General features: G+C 40.6%; 1 non-coding gene across 1 annotated transcript; it reads right to left on the bottom strand.

The window, feature by feature from the left end:
• Window positions 1-20,428: 20,428 nt before the first annotated feature.
• Window positions 20,429-23,038, bottom strand: LOC100856992 (protease Do-like 9). Its single transcript, XR_002749024.1, has 4 exons — window positions 22,510-23,038; window positions 22,016-22,179; window positions 21,694-21,874; window positions 20,429-20,679 (listed from the first exon to the last, which is right to left on the bottom strand). It is a non-coding gene; the product is annotated as a protease Do-like 9 (transcript).
• Between the last annotated feature and the right edge of the window lie 202 nt (window positions 23,039-23,240).

Below are 23,240 nucleotides of genomic sequence, written 5' to 3'. Positions count from 1 at the left end.
TAATTAGTGCCATCCATGAAAAGGATGACCTCTTGGACTCCCAAGAGGACTTCCTAATCAAGGAAAACAAAAAGCATGTTAAGGTTAAAAATGCTTACGTTCTAGAAGTAGAAAAATGTCAAAAACTATCTAGTGAGCTAAGCACTTGCCATGAGATGATTGACAACCTTAGACATGAAAATGCTAGTTTAAATGCTAAGGTTGATTCACATGTTTGTAATGTTTCGATTTCTAATCCTAGAGATAATAATGATGATTTGCTTGCTAGGATTGAAGAATTAAACATTTCTCTCGCTAGCCTTAGAGTAGAAAATGAAAATTTAATTGCTAAGGCTAAAGAACTAGATGTTTGCAATGTTACAATTTCCGATCTTAGAGATAATAATGATATCTTGCGTGCTAAGATCGTTGAACTTAATTCATGCAAACCCTCTACATCTAGTGTTGAGCATGTTTCCATTTGTACTAGATGTAGAGATGTTGATATAAATGCTATTCATGATCACATGACTTTGATTAAACAACAAAATGATCATATAGCAATATTAGATGCTAAAATTGCCGAGCATAACTTAGAAAATGAAAAGTTTAAACTTGCTAGAAGTATGCTCTATAATGGGAGACGCCCTGGCATCAAGGATGGCATTGGCTTCCAAAGGGGAGACAATGTCAAACTTAATGCCCCTCCTAAAAACTTGTCTAACTTTGTTAAGGGCAAGGCTCCCATGCCTCAGGATAACGAGGGTTACATTTTGTACCCTGCCGGTTATCCCGAGAGCAAAATTAGGAGAACTCATTCTAGGAAGTCTCACTCTGGTCCTAACCATGCTTTTATGTATAAGGGTGAGACATCTAGCTCTAGGCAACCAACCCGTGCTAAGTTGCCTAAGAGAAGAACTCCTAGTGCATCAAATGAACATAGTCTTTCATTTAAAACTTTTGATGCATCTTATGTTTTAACTAACAAATCCGGCAAGGTAGTTGCCAAATATGTTGGGGGCAAGCACAAGGGGTCAAAGACTTGTGTTTGGGTACCCAAAGTTCTTGTATCTAATGCCAAAGGACCCAAAACCATTTGGGTACCTAAAGTCAAGAACTAAACTTGTTTTGTAGGTTTATGCATCCGGGGGCTCAAGTTGGATACTCGACAGCGGATGCACAAACCACATGACTGGGGAGAAGAAAATGTTCTCCTCCTATGAGAAAAACCAAGATCCCCAACGAGCAATCACATTCGGGGATGGAAATCAAGGTTTGGTCAAAGGATTGGGTAAAATTGCTATATCACCTGACCATTCTATTTCCAATGTTTTTCTTGTAGACTCTATAGATTACAATTTGCTTTCTGTATCTCAATTATGCAAAATGGGCTACAACTGTCTTTTCACTGATGCAGGTGTCACTGTCTTTAGAAGAAGTGATGTTTCAATAGCATTTAAGGGTGTGTTAGAGGGTCAGCTATACTTAGTAGATTTTGAAAGAGCTGAACTCGGCACATGCTTAATTGCTAAGACTAACATGGGTTGGCTCTGGCACCGCCGACTAGCCCATGTTGGGATGAAGAATCTTCACAAGCTTCTAAAGGGAGAACACATTTTAGGATTAACAAATGTTCACTTTGAGAAAGACAGGATTTGTAGCGCATGCCAGGCAGGAAAGCAAGTTGGAGCCCATCATCCACACAAGAACATTATGACGACCGACAGGCCGCTTGAGCTACTCCACATGGATCTTTTCGGCCCGATTGCTTACATAAGTATCGGCGGGAGTAAGTATTGTCTTGTAATAGTGGATGATTATTCTCGCTTCACTTGGGTATTCTTTTTACAGGAAAAATCTCAAACCCAAGAGACCTTAAAGGGATTCTTGAGACGGGCTCAAAATGAGTTCGGCTTAAGGATCAAGAAAATAAGAAGCGACAACGGGACGGAGTTCAAGAACTCTCAAATTGAAGGTTTCCTTGAGGAGGAGGGCATCAAGCATGAGTTCTCTTCTCCCTACACACCTCAACAAAATGGTGTAGTGGAGAGGAAGAATCGAACTCTATTGGACATGGCAAGGACCATGCTTGATGAATACAAGACTTCGGATCGGTTTTGGGCCGAGGCGGTCAACACCGCTTGCTATGCCATCAACCGGTTATATCTACACCGAATCCTCAAGAAGACATCCTATGAACTCCTAACCGGTAAAAAGCCCAACATTTCATATTTTAGAGTTTTTGGTAGCAAATGCTTTATTCTTGTTAAGAGAGGTAGAAAATCTAAATTTGCTCCTAAAACTGTAGAAGGCTTTTTACTAGGATATGACTCAAACACAAGGGCATATAGAGTCTTTAACAAGTCCTCAGGACTTGTTGAAGTTTCTTGTGACGTTGTGTTTGATGAGACTAATGGCTCTCAAGTAGAGCAAGTTGATCTTGATGAGATAGGTAATGAAGAGGCTCCATGCATCGTGCTAAGGAACATGTCCATTGGGGATGTGTGTCCTAAGGAATCCGAAGAGCCTCCAAATACACAAGATCAACCGTCCTCCTCCACGCAAGCATCTCCACCAACTCAAAATGAGGATGAGGCTCAAGTTGATGAAGGGCAAGATCAAGAAGATGAGCCACCTCATGATGATGGCAATGATCAAGGGGGAGATGCAAATGATCAAGAAAAGGAGGATGAGCAAAGGCCGCCACACCCAAGAGTCCACCAAGCAATACAACGAGATCACCCCGTCGACACCATCCTCGACGACATTCATAAGGGGGTAACTACTAGATCTCGTGTTGCACATTTTTGTGAACATTACTCGTTTGTTTCCTCTATTGAGCCACACAGGGTAGAGGAAGCACTACAAGATTCGGATTGGGTGGTGGCAATGCAAGAGGAGCTTAACAACTTCACTAGAAATGAGGTATGGCATTTAGTTCCACGTCCTAATCAAAATGTTGTAGGAACCAAATGGGTTTTTCGCAACAAGCAAGATGAGCATGGTGTGGTGACAAGGAACAAAGCACGACTTGTGGCCAAGGGATACTCCCAAGTCGAAGGTTTGGATTTCGGTGAAACCTATGCACCCGTAGCTAGGCTTGAGTCAATTCGCATATTATTGGCCTATGCTACTTACCATGGCTTTAAGCTTTATCAAATGGACGTGAAAAGTGCCTTCCTCAATGGACCAATCAAGGAGGAAGTCTATGTTGAGCAACCTCCCGGCTTTGAAGATAGTGAGTACCCTAACCATGTCTATAAGCTCTCTAAGGCGCTTTATGGGCTCAAGCAAGCCCCAAGAGCATGGTATGAATGCCTTAGAGATTTCCTTATTGCTAATGGCTTCAAAGTCGGAAAGGCCGATCCTACGCTCTTTACCAAAACACTTGAGAATGATTTGTTTGTATGCCAAATCTATGTTGATGATATTATATTTGGGTCTACTAACGAATCTACTTGTGAAGAGTTTAGTAGGATCATGACACAAAAGTTCGAGATGTCTATGATGGGGGAGTTGAAGTATTTTCTAGGATTTCAAGTGAAACAACTCCAAGAGGGCACCTTCCTAAGCCAAACCAAGTACACTCAAGATATTCTAAGCAAATTTGGAATGAAGGATGCCAAACCCATCAAGACACCCATGGGAACTAATGGGCATCTCGACCTCGACACGGGAGGTAAGTCCGTGGATCAAAAGGTATATCGGTCGATGATTGGATCATTGCTTTATTTATGTGCATCTCGACCGGACATTATGCTTTCCGTATGCATGTGTGCAAGATTCCAAGCCGACCCTAAGGAAGCTCACCTTACGGCCGTAAAACGAATCTTGAGATATTTGGCTTATACACCTAAGTTTGGGCTTTGGTACCCTAGGGGATCCACATTTGATTTGATTGGTTACTCGGATGCCGATTGGGCAGGGTGTAAAATCAATAGGAAGAGCACATCGGGGACTTGCCAGTTCTTGGGAAGATCCTTGGTGTCTTGGGCTTCAAAGAAGCAAAATTCGGTTGCTCTTTCCACCGCCGAAGCCGAGTACATTGCCGCAGGCCATTGTTGCGCGCAATTGCTTTGGATGAGGCAAACCCTGCGGGACTACGGTTACAAACTAACCAAAGTTCCTCTTCTATGTGATAATGAGAGTGCAATCAAGATGGCGGATAATCCCGTCGAGCATAGCCGCACTAAACACATAGCCATTCGGTATCATTTTCTTAGGGATCACCAACAAAAGGGAGATATCAAGATTTCATATATTAACACTAAAGATCAATTAGCCGATATCTTTACCAAGCCACTTGATGAACAATCTTTTAACAAACTTAGGCATGAGCTAAATATTCTTGATTCTAGGAACTTCTTTTGTTAACTTGCACACATAGCTCATTTTACATACCTATTGATCATGTCTCTTTCGTATGCTATGACTAATGTGTTTTTCAAGTGAATTTCAAACCAAGTCATAGGTGTATTGAAAGGGAATCGGAGTCTTCGGCGAAGACAAAGGCTTCCACTCCGTAACCCGCCGTCGCTCCGTGGCACTCTCCACGCTTGGGGGAGAAAGCATGAGCACCAAGCAAAAGGACTTCATCTTTGGTATAATCTTCACTCATTTGTTTTATGACCAAAGGAGGAGAAAGTATTCGAGGGCTCTAATGATTCCGTTTTTGGTGATTCATGCCAAAGGGGGAGAGAGTATGAGCCCAAAGCAAAAGGACTGCACCACCACCAAATTCAAAAACCTAGTTTTTTTTTTAAAAAAGTATTTTCATTTGGTATCCTATTGTATTCTAAAGGGGGAGAAAGCAGCTTTCAAAAAATGATATATCAAAACCCTCTTGAACACTAAGAGGAGGATCTCATTTAGGGGGAGTTTTGTTTAAGTCAAAAGAAAAGCATTTGAAACAGGGGGAGAAAATTTCAAATCCTGAAAATGTTTCTCAAAATCTTATTCATTTGCCTTTGACTATTTGCAAAAGAACTTTGAAAAGGATTTACAAAAGAATTTGCAGAAACAAAACATGTGGTGCAAGCGTGGTCCAAAATATTAAATAAGAAAGAAACAATTCATGCATATCTTGTAAGTATTGGCTCAATTCCAAGCAACTTTTGCACTTACATTATGCAAACTAGTTCAATTATGCACCTCTATATTTGCTTTGGTTTGTGTTGGCATCAATCACCAAAAAGGGGGAGATTGAAAGGGAATTAGGCTTACACCTAGTCCCTAATTAATTTTGGTGGTTGAATTGCCCAACACAAATAATTGAACTAACCAGTTTGCCCAAGTGTATAGATTATACAGGTGTAAAAGGTTCACACTCAGCCAATAAAAAGATCAAGTTTGGGATTCAACAAAGGAGCAAAGAGGCAACCGAAGGCACCTCTGGTCTGGGGGCACCGGACTGTCCGGTGTACACCGGACAGTGTCCGGTGCACCAGAGGATTCCAACTCGAACTTGCCACCTTCGGGAATTTCCAGAGGCACTCGCGCTATAATTCACCGGACTATCCGGTGTACACCGCACAGTGTCCGGTGCTCCAAGGGAGAGCCGCCCCAGGAACTCGCCAGCCTCGGGAATTCACTTCAGCCGCTCCGCTATAATTCACCGGACTGTCCGGTGTACACCGGACTGTCCGGTGTAACAGCGGAGCAACGGCTATTTCGGCGCCAACGGCTACCTGCGACGCATTAAATGCGCGCGCAGCGCGCGCAGATGTCAGGAACGCCCATACTGGCACACCGGACATCCAACAGTACATGTCCGGTGTGCACCGGACATCCAGGCGGGCCCAGAAGTCAGAAGCTCCAACGGTCAGAATCCAACGGCATTGGTGACGTGGCTGGGGCACCGGACATGTCCGGTGTGCACCGGACTGTCCGGTGCGCCATCAAACAGACAGCCTCCACCAACGGTCAAGTTTGGTGGTTGGGGCTATAAATACCCCAACCACCCCCACATTCATTGCATCCAAGTTTTCCAGCTTCCAACCACTATACAAGAGCTAGCATTCATTGCAAAGCACACCAAAAAGAGATCAAATCCTCTCCCAACTCCACACAAAGCCCTAGTGAATAGAGAGAGTGATTTGTAGTGTTCATTTGAGCTCTTGCGCTTGGATCACTTCTTTTTCTTTGGCATTCTTTCTTGTGATCAAACACTCACTTGTAATTGAGGCAAGAGACACCAATCGTGTGGTGGTCCTTGCGGGAAGTTTGATTCCCAAGTGATTGGAGAAAAAGAAGCTCACTCGGTCCGAGGGACCGTTTGAGAGAGGGAAGGGTTGAAAGAGACCCGGCCTTTGTGGCCTCCTCAATGGGGAGTAGGTTTGAAAGAACCGAACCTCAGTAAAACAAATCCGCGTGTCTCACTTCATAATTCGCTTGCGATTTGTTTTGCGCCCTCTCTCGCGAACTTGATTATATTTCTAACGCTAACCCGGCTTGTAGTTGTGATTATTTTTGAGAATTTCAGATTCGCCCTATTCACCCCCTCTAGGCGACTATCAGGGAGCTTCGGCTCAATAGCTAAAAAAGGAACCGACTTAAGGAGGAAAAGCCTATTTAGTCCTCGACAGATTGTTCTTAAGTCAATAGTGAATATGAAGGGCATGAATGTAATTTTACACAGGCTGCGTCCTGTGCCTATAAATAGATGAACAGTACCCCCGTACTGTTCACGTTGACTTGTACTCGCTCGTGCGTCACGCTTGTACTTACATCTTCTGTCGAGCCGAAGGTGCAAATGTAATTCATTATTGTCCTTATTGATCTATAATTATGTAATATGGATATGTAAATAATGTTATGTGATTATTCATGTTATTCTCTCATGTTTCATATGCTTCTCCTTTTATCAATGTAAACTATGATGATGAAGGTATGTCATTCATGACCTTCGTCCTAAGATCGTTATATCCTAAGGGAAATAATGCTTCGAGGGACGAAGGGCATTAACCATTAACTTCTTTCTGTGTTGCCTTGTTTTTAATTCATAGCATTTGAGAACAAGTCCCCAACAGCAGCGTGAATAGTACGGTGCTACTATTCATCTATTTATAGGCACGAGATACAACCCGGGCAAAATTACATTCATATCCCTGACATTTACTGCTAATCATAGGGCGAACTATCAAGGGCTAAGTAGTCTTTTCTCTTTTAGGTCGGTTTCATCTTCCGCCTTCATCATCATACTAAGCCGAAGCTCCTTCAGCCATAGCTTCGGCGCTCGTTCACCCTTCCTTTAGATCGCACCTTCATATTACGCATACCTTCGTCTCAAAGTTGAAACCTCCTGTAAAAGTCTATGTTATACTGAAAAACATGTTAGTTACGTTTTTGAGGACCTTTGGAAGAGGAAGGCCCCCAACAGTAGCCCCTCGCAGTATTAATTTGTTTCTATATTAACAAATTCAGACTGTGACGTGAACGAAGGTCTTTAGCCAAAGGTCCGAAAAACACCTTCCCTTCGCTAGAATAGTGAAAGACACTGACATATAGGGCCCACCAAGCTATGGTGTGTTGGGCGTATAAATAGCGAGTCACATTGATAGCGTTTGATGCGCCATTTCAACTGCTTGTGCTATTTTTCGAGCTTGGATTTTCTTGCTCTGCCAGATTTTGATTGATTTGTGAGCTTCGGCATTTGCATAAGTGTTGACTAAATGGCTGAAGAGAAGAAGGTTGTTGACCCTGCACTAGCTGGGTTTTACGAGGCTATGGAGAAGACGAACACAGAGAAGATCACCAATGAAATGTTAGCTAGGTTGTCTGAAGATTCTAGCGATAGAGAAAGGTTTGATTTGGAAAGTGGAAACGAAGATGCCGAAGATCGGCCTTGGAGGCCGAGTCACACCATCTTCGGAAAGTCATCTATCAAGCAAAGTCAGATTGATGCTATGAAAGGGAGATATTTCCATGATATTTTCATTGTGAGGGCTGGAGGAGACAGCGCCGCCCCTGCGCCCGAAGTGGACGAAGTTATTGTTTATAGGAGCTTCATGAAGGCAGGGCTTCAGTTTCCATTGAGTAAATTTTTAGTTGAAGTTTTGAAGACTTTTGTGATTTTCCTTCATCAGATTACCCCCGAGGCTATCATCAGGATGAGGATCTTTATTTGGGTCGTGAGGAGACATGGACTAGAGCCGAGTGCAAAATGCTTCTGCAACATGCACGAGCTGTCCTATGAGACGAAGGCTACTAGCAAGGAGCAATATCATAATAATTTTGGTTCTTACGGCTTCATGCCCCGCTTTTATGTAAGCTATCCAGTTCCAACGTTTCGGAAGATGTGGCCAGGAGCCTGAATGGAAGAATCGTTTTATGTAAAGAACAACTTGATTGAAAGAAAAGATATAAAGGGATCATCCAATGCCCTATTTGGTCTCGCTTTGGTATTAGAAGGCCATCCACTGCTCTTGGAAATGAAATTGAAACATGCCAGAGGACTTTTAACACTGTGTGCACTTTTATTGGCACAAGAGACTGTCACACCCATATTTAAGGAACAAAGCCGGGTGCATCTCATATATGCGCCAAAGAAGACAACACATATAATAACATAGTGTATAGAGATAAATGTCACAATATAATCAGAGTACTTATTACATAGCTGAAGTCTTACAAAATAAAAGATAAACATAGATCGAACTAAAGTCCATCCTTGGCGCCATAAAGTCGACTCGGAGACGCCACCTAGATCGAATCGAACTCCTCGTTGTGTGGCTCCTCTTGAACCACCTGTTCTTCTCCTGTGGGGGGTGTGAGATAGCAAGGGTGAGCTCACACATGTTCATCGCTCAACAAGTTGTGGGGAATAATGTGCATGAACTCACTAAAGGTGGTAGTTCATGTGATGTGTAAGGCTGATCAACAATAGAGGTTAAAGATGAGCATTGCTTTTAATAAGTTGGTCAAATTTTATTAGTAGTTACTAAGTGTAAGTAAATACCAAACCATAATAAATACTAGAACAAAATTAATAAATAATCACATGCAAATGCAAATGACAAATTGAATTTAAGTTACATAAATTAATCATGTGAGAGTCCTGAGCTGCTCATGACCGTGAGCTCGGCTAGTATACCAGTTTTACACTCTGCAGAGGTTGTACCCTGTACCCACAAGTCGTGTATCCCATGTCGCCAGGGTTAGCTAGACCCTTAGACACTACCGAGGTGAATGGCTAGGGATCCACTACGAGGCCTTTACAAAGTTCCACTAGCTTCCTAAAACCCGCTACAGTTTATGGGAAGAGCACTTGCAAGAATCCCTCGTCTAACCGCCATCGCAGCAAAATCAACCCGAGAACCTCTTTGCATGCAACTCCCCTACTGCCCTTGCCTCGGGTAAGGTAGTCTTCCACTAGCGTCCCTAATTAGTCAGCCAAGGTCGTCCCATTCTACCCTTATAGTGGCACGTGTTTCTCAAGTTAAGCTCCATGTTCCAATTAAAATTAATGATCTTGACATGAACATAAATAACATAATAGAATAATTGGAACATGGATATAATGAAATATTAGCCCAAAACCATGTAAAGCAATAGCATAACTACCCAAATGATTCAGGGGTAAACAAGGGAAAAATGATAAACATACTAGGGTGACCTATTGCCTCCCATCAAAATTAAACATATGCATTGAATGGTGATAATAAAGAACATTATTGGGTAAATAAAGGTGATCAAGGGCACAACTCTATGCATTGAATGGTGATAATAAAGAACATTATTGGGTAAATAAAGGTGATCAAGGGCACAACTTGCCTGGCACTTGAGATTCCAGGTACCAACTTGCTCTTCTAGTGGCTCGTAACCTCACTGCTAGTCGTAGAAATGCAAGCAAACATGGTATAGACAATTAACATCACACTAAACATAAGTACAAACTGAATAATGATGATCTACGTGAAGCTACGAGATCACGGGTTCGAGAACCACTAAAATCGGAGTTACGATTAAGGAGTTTTGATTTTATAGAAGATCTATGTGATTAAAATATCAATCTATATTACAAATTGGTTAGTATAAATCATATGAGAGGTTATTCTATAAATAATTATCTCAGCTTTAATCTAAGTCATTATTTGATTAAAGATCATCTAGTCAAATTATAACCATAAGATTAGAAGTTAATCCAATAGACATAGATTAATCCAATTAACATAGGGTAAATAAATATTTAACTATAAAGTTATGCAATATGGTATAATTGTTGTTGTTACTGCGTAGTAAATACTTATACGAAACTAATGCAACTGGAACGGTTCAATTTGGAATTAAAATGAAGGAGTTATGATTTTCTGAAGGTTTTATGTATTTGATACAAGATTAATTAGGAGATACCTTTTAATATGGTTTTCATGTCAAAACAGAGACACTATGTAATAAACAATATTATTACAAAATTATAGGAACTGGAATGGACTAAATAGGAGCTACAATGAATTTTCTATGAATTAACTAAGATTCTGTAATTATTTTTATACAGAAAACATTTTTTTATAATCCTTTTATTCCCTTCACCAGAGCCCTGTTCTGTGCGCATGATTTCCACAAAGTCTATGTGACTAACTGCTAATAACATGACTTATTTTGAATTACTTTCTAATGGTGCTTGGACAACGGGTTAATATGAATAAAAAGCAGGGGCCCATTAACAAAAAGGTTGGGCCGAAAGGGTATCGCCCAATCTGGTTCGTCGGATCCCCAATATGCGGTACAGATTAGATCCACCAAAGGGTAAGGTCTATTCTAATTAGTCCATTCACCCGAGATCCGGTGGTCTAGATTTCTATAGTGTCCGATCTAATCATGGCCACGCGTCTGCGATCCAACGGTCACGGATCCCACGCCAAAGTGGTACTCTGCGATCTAATCCTGGCTGACCACGTATGAATCCCACGGTCCACGTCGCTTCTTCAACCCAGGTCGGTCCAACATCCATGGCGAAACCAAGCCAACAATACCCATTCTAGCGCCTAGATGCCCACCCCTGTGCACGGCACACCAGTCGGCCCGGCCCCCAGACCCGTAGCCTACGAAGTACTACACACTATGGATGACAACGTAGAACGGCTAGGAAAATTCTCACCAGAGGTTCCGGCGCAGGTTAAAGCTCGGTGACGAAATTCCCACCCAACGAAGGACAGGCCACGCCCGAACTCACATTGGCTATGGGGGGAAGAATTCTTGCTTGCTTCCCCCAGTCGACCACAAACGGTGGATTCCCAGAGATCAGCATGTTTTATAGAGATGAGCCCCAGGATATGGCGGTGGAGTTCGGCCATGGCGGTCAAAGCGGCCTTCGGTTATCAGAGCGGATCTCGGCGGACAGGGCCCACACACCAGGGCTTGAAGGCGTGCAGACACGCGGGTGCCACCACGAGCGAATAGGGGGGCCAGGCTTGGAGAGTAGGAAGTGGGTTGTGTGGCGAGGATTCAGTAGCAAACACCTAGTGATTTAGGGCCTGTTTGTTTACCTCCAGATTATATAATCTGGATTAAATAATCTTAAGAGGCAAACAAACAGTCTAGCTTATTTGCGCAGATTATATAATCTAACCTCTTAGATTATGATAATCCATAAGCAAGTGAGGAGGTGCTTATTTCAGATTATTTGCCATTATAATCCACCGAATCGTTTTTGCGCCTAGTACTAGTCAATTTGAGGATAAAGAAGGTGACATGAATGCCTTCCGTGATAATATTGCTAATGCAATATTTGTCAATGTCAATTGAATTATTTTTTTCATATGAGTTTCAACCTAGTACAAATATAGAGGGCATTCTTGTCTTCCTCATACAAAAGAATCCTATTAACAACTTAAATAATCTGGGTAAACAAACAGGACTACTGAGATTATATAATCTAGATTATATAATCCAGATTATATAATCCTTCAAAAATAATCCAGATTATATAATCCATGGGAGTAAACAAACAGGCCCTTACTCGGCAACAGATCAGAGCGAGACATCATGATTTGGTCATTGATTAGGAGATGAACCTGACAGGTGGGGCGGATCGTCATTGAGTCTAGGAAAATCAAAGAAGAGGAGACATAATGGCCCATTGTGGTAATGGCGGCTGGGTTGCGGGATGGGCCAGATGGCCACCGAGCTAGGCCAAGTTAGGGAAAGTGGCCTAGGTGCGTGGATCCCTCACTCTTTTTTTATTTTTTTTCTTTTCATTTCATTTCCAAGTTCAAGACTCTATTCAAATTTAAATTCCTATTTGAACTTCGACTTCAGATATTAAAGACAAATCTAATATGAATAATGATTTTACTACCCACCATAATATTATATTTTTTATCTTATAATGTGTATTCTTTTTTTTCTCCTCTTTTCTTCATTCAAATCAAATTCAAATTCAACCTCCCATTTTGAACTTCAAATTCCCAAGTGTCAAAGTTAATCACTAATGTGATTATAACATCTATTGTTTACAATATTATTATTTACTCTTTTCCTTGTTATTTATTTATAGAAGAAATAAATAGTTCCATTAAATCTCCTTTCCTATTTTCTATTTTATTTTCATTTATACTTTGAGGTCCCAAGTTTAAATTATGACTCTTTACTAAAATGTTTCACCATATATTCATAAGTATAAGATGCCTATAGTGCATCATTTAATGAAATGAATAGTCACTTAGTTGAATTGAAAACCTTTCTATTACTCCTTTTCTAACATAATTCTTGGTTTTCAAAATTCAGTCCTCAATTTTCAACACTCAAGTATAATTTGAGATATCTGAATTTGCTATTTTATTTATTCATATATTTATTTTATTATATATTTTTTCTTATACAAATTTTGGGCCTTACAAATCCTACCCCCGTTAATAGAAATCTCGTCCTCGAGATTTGTAAGAAAAGGGTGTATAACTATGTTATATCAAAACTTATGCACAAACAAAATCTCAGCATGATGCATAATTTATTAGCAACACATGGGGTCAAATAGACCTTATTATTCCTCCTAAAATAGTATCATACCAACTACTAACTAATGTAACATTATATCTTACAAATAGTAGTAATATATATATATATATATATATATATATATATATATATATATATATATATATATATATATATATATATGTAGCTTGGTGGAGCTGGTGGTGGTGGTGGAGGTAGTGGGCGTTGTTGTTGTTGTTGTCTTTCCAACTGTGCTTGTCTTATTTCTCGACGTATCTCCAGCCAGTCCTGACGTATTTCCTCACGTTCTTGTCTTATCTGATTTTGCAGTTCGGTAACCATGTTTGCCATTTGTTGTATTACCATCATTTGGGTGGCAACCACTTGATCGATTCCAACCGGTGGAGGATCTGGAGGATTCATTTCTGTTTGTTGTTGCCTGATAATCTTCCCTTCCTAGTATTGACCATTGAAGTTAGAAGCATATGGTAATATAATTTTGCAAGGAAATTTATTTGGTAGGCAGACGAATAGGCTAATAACTGATTATGAACTGAAGATTCTTTAGTAGGGCTTAATCTTTGTTTTATGTTCAGATTGAGGTAACTAGTCATATAAGGTGAATATCCAAAGGTAGGATAGAATCTGTCATGATGAGATAGATTACATGATGTAGGTCAAAAGTTTGTTTGATGTTAGGTGGGGATGGATAGGTTATACCATTCATCATGACTCTATGGGTTGGGTTAGCTCTTATGCTACAGGTTGTGTTGGTCTAATGTGCTAGGTTATGTTAACACCTGGCTAGTAGGGTTCAAGTACCATTAATCTGTCTAAGTAGACCACATTAATTCAGATCACATTAAATTCTATAATCCTATTTACGAATATCATTTAGTTAAGCATATCAAGCTGACCTTATCTTTATGAAATTCCAGTATATATTTTTTTATACACCTGAAATTCTTTTTATGCCATTAGCAGGTGTGGTATAGAAACAAGGGTACATCATGTTTTAGCTATTTGGTGAGCGTTGACATAGAATGAGTGTACTATGGCATAATCGAGCTTCCTTTGGGGTCTGAATTAGGGACCATTGGTTGTGGTGTTAGATGTCATCATCAAGGTGGGATAACAATTACGGGTACACCAGGTAGGTGGAGTAAACAGAGTTTTACTTTGCTCTTGGGATGATGGGGTTGGGCAACCTATAACATAGGCTAGGTCGTGATTTCATGAACGAGTTGGTTTAAGACACCAATTAAGGTTTCAGACCCATTTATAGGAATATGGTCTATCTATGTTACCAATATTAACTGACTTGTTTAAGTCACTCCCTTTAGATTGGATCATGTCAGATTAGGTAGGGTCTAGGTTAGATTGGATATAACTAGATTAGACTAGTTTAAGTTAGAAAGATCTACCAGGGTAGGATATATATTATTAGGATATGTTAGAATCTTTTGAGATAAAATGGATTATATAGGGTTGGTAGATCGACATCTCTGTTAGGTTAAAATAGAGGGTTTATGCAACTATTGGGTGGTTAAGGTAGTTGCATATGGCCAGGTTGGACTAAGACTCCAATTTAGATTAAAACATATTTATAAGAGTAGGATCCAATCTTATTTTACCAGTATTATCTAACATGTTTGTCCATTAGGTTAGATCTGATCAGATTAGACTAAATAGGATCTACTTATTTTATTTTGGAATAGATCATGTTTGTTACACTATTATGAGATAAGCGAAGTGGTGGGGATAAGTATGCTTATTAGGACAAGATGAATCTCTAAGAATAAGATAGAATCTTTTGAGATTAGTTAGATCTATTAGGATAAGATAAAATCTTTTCAAGATAAAATGAATCTATTAAGGTAAAAAAGAATATTTTAAGATAAGATGGATCTATTAAGATAAGATAGAGCCTTTTATGATAAGAGGGATCTATATGAAATAGATCCACTTTAATGAAGGATAATCTAAGTTGTTTAGTCATCTGATGAATTCTATTTATTCCTATATGTATATGCAGATGTAATTATGGACATTACTCCACAACTAATCACACTCAATCAAAGATCCAAACCAGGCAAATATCATAAGAACAAACACTCAAGCGTATAAATACCTATAAAAAATAGTTTTGTTTTTATTCCTAAGAGCAGGTCTCCTATTCCTAAAGGTCACTTTAGGCACAGGATTTCAAAGTTTGAAATCCACATTTGTCTTTAGAAAGAAGAGGTAAGAATATTCAGAGTAAAGCGGAAATAGATGAGAAATGGTTAAGGAAAGTTTAGATAAGAATCAGAGTAAGGTAAGTAGGTAAGGGTTTGTCCATTTCTATCTAGGTTTCATCCTACAGTCAACATTAATTCCTCTGATACCACTTCTGTCACACCCGGATTTAAGGGACAAAGCCGGGTGCATCTCATATATGTGCCAAAGAAGACAACACATATAATATAGAGATAAATGTCACAATATAATCAGAGTACTTATTACATAGCAGAAGTCTTATAAAATAACAGATAAACATAGATCGAACTAAAGTCCATCCTTGGCACCATAAAGTCGACTAGGAGACACCACCTAGATCGAATCGAACTCATCGTTGTGTGGCTCCTCTTGAACAACCTATTCTTCTCCTGTGGGGGTGTGAGACAGCAAGGGTGAGCTCACACATGTTCATCGCTCAACAAGTTGTGGGGAATAATGTGCATGAACTCACCAAAGGTGGGAGTTCATGTGATGTGTAAGGCTGATCAACAATAGAGGTTAAAGCTGAGCATTGCTTTTAATAAGTTGGTCAAATTTTATTAGCAGTTACTAAGTGTAAGTAAATACCAAACCATAATAAATAATAGAACAAAATTAATAAATAATCCCATGCAAATGCAAATGACAAATTTAATTTAAGTTACATAACTTAATCATGTGAGAGTCCTGAGCTGCTCATGGCCGTGAGCTCGGCTAGTATACCAGTTTTACACTCTGCAGAGGTTGTACCCTGTACCCATAAGTCGTGTATCCCATGTCGCCAGGGTTAGCTAGACCCTTAGACACTACCGAGGTGAATGGCTAGGGATCCACTACAAGGCCTTTACAAAGTTCCACTAGCTTCCGAAAACCCGCTACAGTTTATGGGAAGAGCACTTGCAAGAATCCCTCGTCTGACCGCCATCGCAGCAAAATCAACCCGAGAACCTCCTTGCATGCAACTCCCCTACTATCCTTTCCCCTTTCAGGTAAGGTAGTCCTCCACTAGCTTTCCTAATTAGTAAGGCAAGGGCAAGGATTCAATAGCAACGACCCAGCGATTTGCTCGGCAACAGACCAGAGTGAGACATCGTGATTTGGTCATTGGTTAGGAGATGAACGTGACAGGTGGGGGCGGATCGTCATTGAGTCTAGGAAAATCAAAGAAGAGGAGACAGAATTGCCCATTGTGGTAATGGCGGCTGGGTTGCGGGATGGGCCCGATGGCCGCCGAGCTAGGCCAAGTTAAGGAAAGTGGCCCAGGTGCGTGGTTCCCTCTCTCATTTTTTATTTGTTTATTTTATTTTCTTTTCCAAGTTCAAGACTCTATTCAAATTTAAATTCCTATTTGAACTTCAACTTTATATATTAAACACAAATCTAATATGAATAATGATTTTACTACCCGCCATAATATTATATTTTTATCTTATAATGTGTATTCTTTTATTTTTCTTCTCTCCTCTTTTCTTCATTCAAATCAAATTCAAATTCAAACTCCCATTTTGAACTTCAAATTCCCAAGTGTCAAAGTTAATCACTAATGTGATTATAACATCTATTGTTTACAATATTATTATTTACTCTTTTCCTTGTTATTTATTTATGGAAGAAATAAATAGTTCCATTAAATCTCCTTTCCTATTTTCTATTTTATTTTCATTTATACTTTGAGGTCCCAAGTTTAAATTATGACTCTTTACTAAATTGTTTCACCATATATTCATAAGTATAAGATGACTATAGTGCATCATTTAATGAAATGAATAGTCACTTAGTTGAATTGAAAACCTTTCTACCACTCCTTTTCTAACATAATTCTTGGTTTTCAAAATTCAGTCCGCAATTTTCAACACTCAAGTATAATTTGACATATCTGAATTTGCTATTTTATTTCTTCATATATTTATTTTATTATATATTTTGTTCTTATACAAATTTTGGTCCTTACAGAGACTTAGTCCAAGAGCACATTGCTTATAGAGTATGGCCTCTTGTGAGTGACTGGGAGATGTCGAAGGAAGCTGCTGTCGTGTCTAGTCAAGGCGACTTGGTTTATCTGAAATTCATCTTCAGATACAGAGATCAGTTGATGAGTCGAATGATGACTGACTGAGTTATGTTGAGGCAACGAGCGATGAGTTTCTTGGGGCCTACACAAGGGTCGAAGATGATGCCATGACCTCAGCCTTCGGAGGACGAGGCAAGAAAAGGTTAAATAGAGTTTTAGATGTAATTGGTTTTGTATATCCCGACTATTGCTATCCCTCGCGAAAGCAGGGAAAGAAAAGAAAAGTTGCTACTTCGGCCATCTCTGCTACACCGAAGGGGAAAAAGATCAAGGTTTTGACGCACCGGCCTAGGTACATTGAAACGGCCAGGGTGCCGAAGCTTGCTGAGGGGACCTCTTCCGCCGCTGAGCCAAAATGCCCCGGTCCTACCAGTGCCAAGAGAGAATCGGCTGAGGCGTCAAAAGTAACAGGGCAAGAGAAAACCGAATCGGCCGAAGCACCGAAGAGTCCTGCTGAAGCCAAGGATAAAACGGCCGAAGAACCAGAACTGGAGTCAGTAGGATTGCCAAAAAATCCTGAGCCCACCACCAGAGCCGAAATTGCCGAAGGTGACCAAAGTTCCTGCAATAACTCCGAAGAGGAGGAGGATGGCTAGCGTGCTGGATAATGTCTTGGAGTCGACAAGGGTGCCAACTCCTGCCTCTGCAAAGGAGGCTGCTGAAGCTACTACAACTCGTGTTGAAGTCAAAGCTGGGCCTTCAGTGCCCATCGAAACAGAGCCTGTTGAAACTAGACAAAATATTGAACAAGGACATTTGGATGCCGCTCTGGTCTTGGAAGAAGAAGACGCACCCAAGAAAGTTGAATCTCCTACTCCCGAAGAATCTACTGAAGAGCTAGACTTTATCATACGACATGCTTCAGGTAAAAAATTGTCAGAAGAGGAAATTGCCGAAGCTAAACATTACTCCAAGGAATTAAAGTACCCAAAAGGATCCTTGGTGTACAATGGCACTGATGAAGATGACTTTCTGTACTGCCTTCCGGACAACAAGGAATTATCTATTTGCCGAGAGATGGCAAGGAACATGGGGTTTCCGAAGCTCGAGTTGGTCTCTCTGCAATGTCGAAGGATGACCTTGCAGACAACTTCGCTTATAACAGTCTGAAGGTAAAAATGTTCTGGCATACAAACAGATTATTTTCGTATCTTGTACCATAGTGCTGATCCTCTTCTTTTTGTAGGGCTTAATCTTGAGCAATGCTTTAAGGGCACAAAAGAATGCTGAAGACGAAAGCTGCCAAATTGCCCTTGGGAACCTTCGGTCAGAGGTTATCACACTGAGGAATGAAGCCGCAGAGAAGGACAAAATTCTGCTTTCCTTGGTAGACAGAGTAAAGGTTAACGAAGCCAATCTTGCTGCCACAGTCCGAAACTTATAAAACTGAAGTTGAAAACTTAAAGAAAAAGCTGGCTGAAAAGAATGAACATTTTGAAGTGGCTAAAGCAAAACAAGAAATAAGAGAATGGACTAGCGCAAGATTGCAAAAGAATGTGGATGAGCTTCGGGAGTTGAAGGAGAGGTATTACGAGAAATCTTTGGATTGTGCTATGAAGTTAAAAGATAGTTTTGCAAAGGTGGGTGCATACTCGTTTGAGCAAAAATTTATTAGAGGCGATCCTGAAGGAATTATTGAATGGATCGGTGAAGAAGCTGAAGCTTTCGAAGAGATTCTTAGCGACCGTGGAGATTTTTGCGCCTTCGCCGGTGCCAGAGGGGTTGCAGCAATTTTAGAGAAAACTGGCTGTGAACATGTTAAAGCTGCAACCCAAACGGAAACCGTCTTCTCCATAGGCAACATGAAGGATCCTTCGGCTGAAGCTACTTTAATCGGAGGGAAATTCTATTCCGACGTTTGGATGAAGGGCGGCCGGGAAATAGCCGATGAAGCTATAAATAAAAATGAAAAACAATCCCATGATGCCCGAGAACAAGCCAAGCGAGCCGAAGAGGCTGCCGAGCGCGCAAGGCGCATATGTATTTTTACTGACTCTTAGCTTTGGTATTTTTTCTGACTTCAGATTAACAACATGCTACTTTACTGTAGCTGAACTTTCACCGCCACACGAGCCATATGATCCCGAAGCCGATCCAGCTATGAAGGCGGCACTGGAAACAATAAAGATTGCCGAAGAAGCTGTTGATGAAGTTGTCAACAAACTTCTGAACGAAGCTGCCTAGAAAATCTTGAAAGAAGACTAAAGTTTTGTGTACTTTAAGAAATGTAATGTTTGGGAAATGTAATATTCGTACATAAGTTAAACATTGTACCTCTATGTGTATATTAATGTAAAATATTTCTTTGCGATGCATGAAATTTGTGTACATACCATTTTGAGCCTTCGGCGAAAAAACACCTTCCCTTCTTTTCATGTTTTGTAAAGAAAGAGCCCTTCTATAGCACAACTGTTATATAATATTGTTGTCGTCGAAGATTTTCTTGGCATGTAAAATTATAATTGTCGAAGGTGTGCTTTGTGCTCCAGCACATTGTTTCATTCTTCGCATACACTACACGACGGTTCACTTACAGCGACCTACGGTTGGTTGCTAAAACGGCCTTCAGCGACCTACGGTTGGTCGCTAAAAACCTTTAGCAACCCATAAGGATGGTAGATGTAAGTGCCGTCGGTAAAGGCTTTAGCGACCGACATCTTTTTAGCGACCGACCGTCCGTTGCTAATATTGTATATTTAGCGATCAACCGTGGATTGCTGTACTATCGATTTAGCAACCAACCGTAAGTCGTCATACTATACATTTAGCAACCAACATAAAGTCGCCCTTTTACAGTTGTTATTAATAAAAATATACATTTAATTAAGCACCACAAATCACAGATTTTTATACACAAATCATAAAGACATACACAGTTAATCAGTATACCACAGTCATAGATCCATCACATAAACACAAAAGCACCACAATTATATATTCACAAAAGCATCACAATTATAATATCATTCACAACTAGATCATTTACAGATAGCTAGCTAGATCATTCACAAAAGCTCCAGAGATGATCAGTCACAAAAGCACCACAGCGATGTCACTCTAGCTTGAAGCAGTTCAAAAGCCCACAACTACATCACTAATGTTTCATATCACTCCAGCTATTGTTCAAAAGCCCACAACTACCAGCTCTTCTTTTAAATCAACGTTGAAACAACAGATAGGAGCTGAGCAAGCTATGCTGAATATGCATTTCAACAGTGGAAGCATGAACATGGCTACATCAGTTCTTCTCGTCTTCTGTTTTGCTTGACGTAGTGGCGGCCTGGGTGCTTGACGTGGCGTGCTTTCAACTGTGGTGTGCTTGACGTAGTGGTGGCATGGGTGCTAAGTGATCTACTAGCAGGACAAAGGCCAGCACCATTGAGAGAACGAGCAGGCTGTGCCCTTGATAAAGAATGAATGTACTCAGTTGCAGCCTGAAAGAAAGTTAAAAGTGAGGGGCAGTAGTCTGGGAAATAACATATTGTTAGGAAAAAGTACTTTTACACTATTCATAAATTGATATATTCATAGTTAGTTTACTGCAATGACTATCAGAAATTCAGAAGCAAAAGGTGGAAAGATTCATTCCCATGTGAGTAAAGCGGTACTGACATTTCAATTTTCATCGATAGGATTCAAATACCATGATCAACATATGGCAATGAATTTATATGGACTCTGTTGCCTCCAGTATGTCAAGTAGCACAGAGTAAATTGATAAAGAAAAAAAAGGAAAAAGAAGAGATAGTGACTAGATAAGAACTAGGACATCACAGCCAATTTTTTTACAGTTTTCTACAAGATCTGGTTGTAGTAGAAAAATTATTGAATGACACGAAGATAAGGATTGTACATGAATCAGGAGAAAACAGTAAAATTAATGATATGGCTTCAGGATCTCAGAAACCAAAAGCAGAGGCAGATTCAAAATCAGGCTAAACAAAGAAAAAAATAAAAAAGACAAAACTAATAAACTCTATGATTTAATATTGGGTCAGATGAGGTAAGATAAAGATTTATACTATTATATTTTTCTATTTGGGTTAGGATTCCAGGTTACTCAAGAGAGGATTCTATTAGGATTAGGATTCCTAGCTATCTAGTCAAGAAGTCATGTAAGTGTCATATAAAAGAGGAGGGCAGAGGGCTATAGATAAACGAATAGAGACTGTTTTGGGAGGACCATACCCAAAAAAATGGTTAAGATCTTTTGGCTCTTTAATATTGTATATAAATATTAGGCATAGTTTAGAAGAGAAAACAATCATCATGTGATAAACCATGTAATGCTGGAAGAACAGATCCATAGACTGGTACAACTACAGACTAAAATGTCAATATCATCTGTCCATTGTTTTTGTAACAGTTGTAGACTGTGGACCCAAATGCATGATCATGCTAATAAAACCAACAATTACTCCCAGTAATTACAGAAAAGAGCATATTACCTGTGTATTCTCCAGATTTTTTGTAGTCCTCAATGAAATGTGTAATAACTGGAGTCGGTATCACATAACATATGTTCTCCGCATCTTCATGTTTAAGAGACTGAAAAGCTATACCGACACATTTTCCCCTATCATTAAAAGTTGGGCCACCTGAATTTCCTGAATTAATAGCTGCATCTATCTATTAACAAGACAAGGCCCGTATTAGACACGTCGGTGAGCCGATAAGTCATGATTTCTCAAAATATTTACTTCACTTGCAACATCTATCTTTATAAAAAGATTTATTTGAAGTTATCATAATTTTAGAGAAAAAATGTACCTGTAATCCTAGAAGTTCTGTAGAACCATGAACATATGAAAGTATTTCTATCCTAGAGACCACTCCACTTGTCACGGATATGGTATCTCCTCCAATTGGATAGCCAACAACAGTAACTGCATCCTGAAGGACTGGTATTGTTCCAAACTCAATAGGTGAAACTCCTTCCCAGAATTCATCGTCATTGACAGTTAAGTGCGCTGAGACAGATACAACAAACGAATAATATCAAATTAGATTGCATAAGCAACATGAAAAATCAACTGTATGATAAGTACCATGCCATAACTCAAATGATGCTATAGCCTCAGAAGTTTCATAGATACCATAAAAATGATCTTGGTGTATTTCTCTAAGAAAACAATAAAGAAATTACTATGCATCCGATTTTCACGACTACAATGGACAAACCCAACATCACAATAAGAAGAAAAAAACTAAGAGTAAGAAATAAACAATGGAGACAGTGGCAGGGATGGGGACAGTGGGCGCACCAATGTCGCACTCTGTGCCGATGGCCAGGACGGTGGCAAGGTACTTGGTGTCGGAGCCGCGCTTCTTAAGCTTAACCTGGGTATAGTGCTCCACGGAGTAAGCATTGGTAAGGACACGGCGGCCGCTGATGATAAATACGCTGCTGCTGGAGCTGTACTGCCGCTTCCGCTGCCACGGTAGCGAGATGTTGGGCTCCGTGCGCACGCAGAAAACCTTGACCACAGCGTCCATGCACGGCACTACCCTCACCACCTCATCCCAGCTCGCGGGGCCGCACTCCGCCACTGCCACCACATCGCGTCCGTTTGCCACCGGCTTCGGCTCCCCGCGGCAGGGCGGGGACGGAGGACGCGTGGCGTCCACGCCGGCGAGGGCCTCATGACGTCGCGGCTTGCGGCCACGGCGCCCAGCCGGAGCGGGGGCGACCGAGGGAGAGGCGGAGGAGCGGTCGAGGGAGGGTGGCGATGCCTTGGGCTTGCGCCCCCGCTTGCGCTTGTGCTTGTTGGAGGCGGAGGAGGGATCGTCCATGGGGGCGGGCTAGGGTTTCGCCGCGAGGAGGACGAGCCGAAGTGTCGAATCGGGGAAGATGAGGAGTGTCGGCTCAGTTCGAGTTGGGCCGTGCAGGCTGGATTGATTCAGGGTTCCACTGTTTCACAGACTAGAGTGTTTCTGTCAGTTGTTTGCGCATCGTGACGTTCCATTGTTTAGAGGTTGAACTGAAATCTCATCC

Source organism: Zea mays, chromosome 8, assembly GCF_902167145.1.
Source record: "Zea mays cultivar B73 chromosome 8, Zm-B73-REFERENCE-NAM-5.0, whole genome shotgun sequence".
NCBI classification, from domain to species: domain Eukaryota; kingdom Viridiplantae; phylum Streptophyta; class Magnoliopsida; order Poales; family Poaceae; genus Zea; species Zea mays.
The sequence above is the reverse complement of the archived record's forward strand: the minus strand, read 5'-3'. Positions and strand labels throughout refer to the sequence as shown.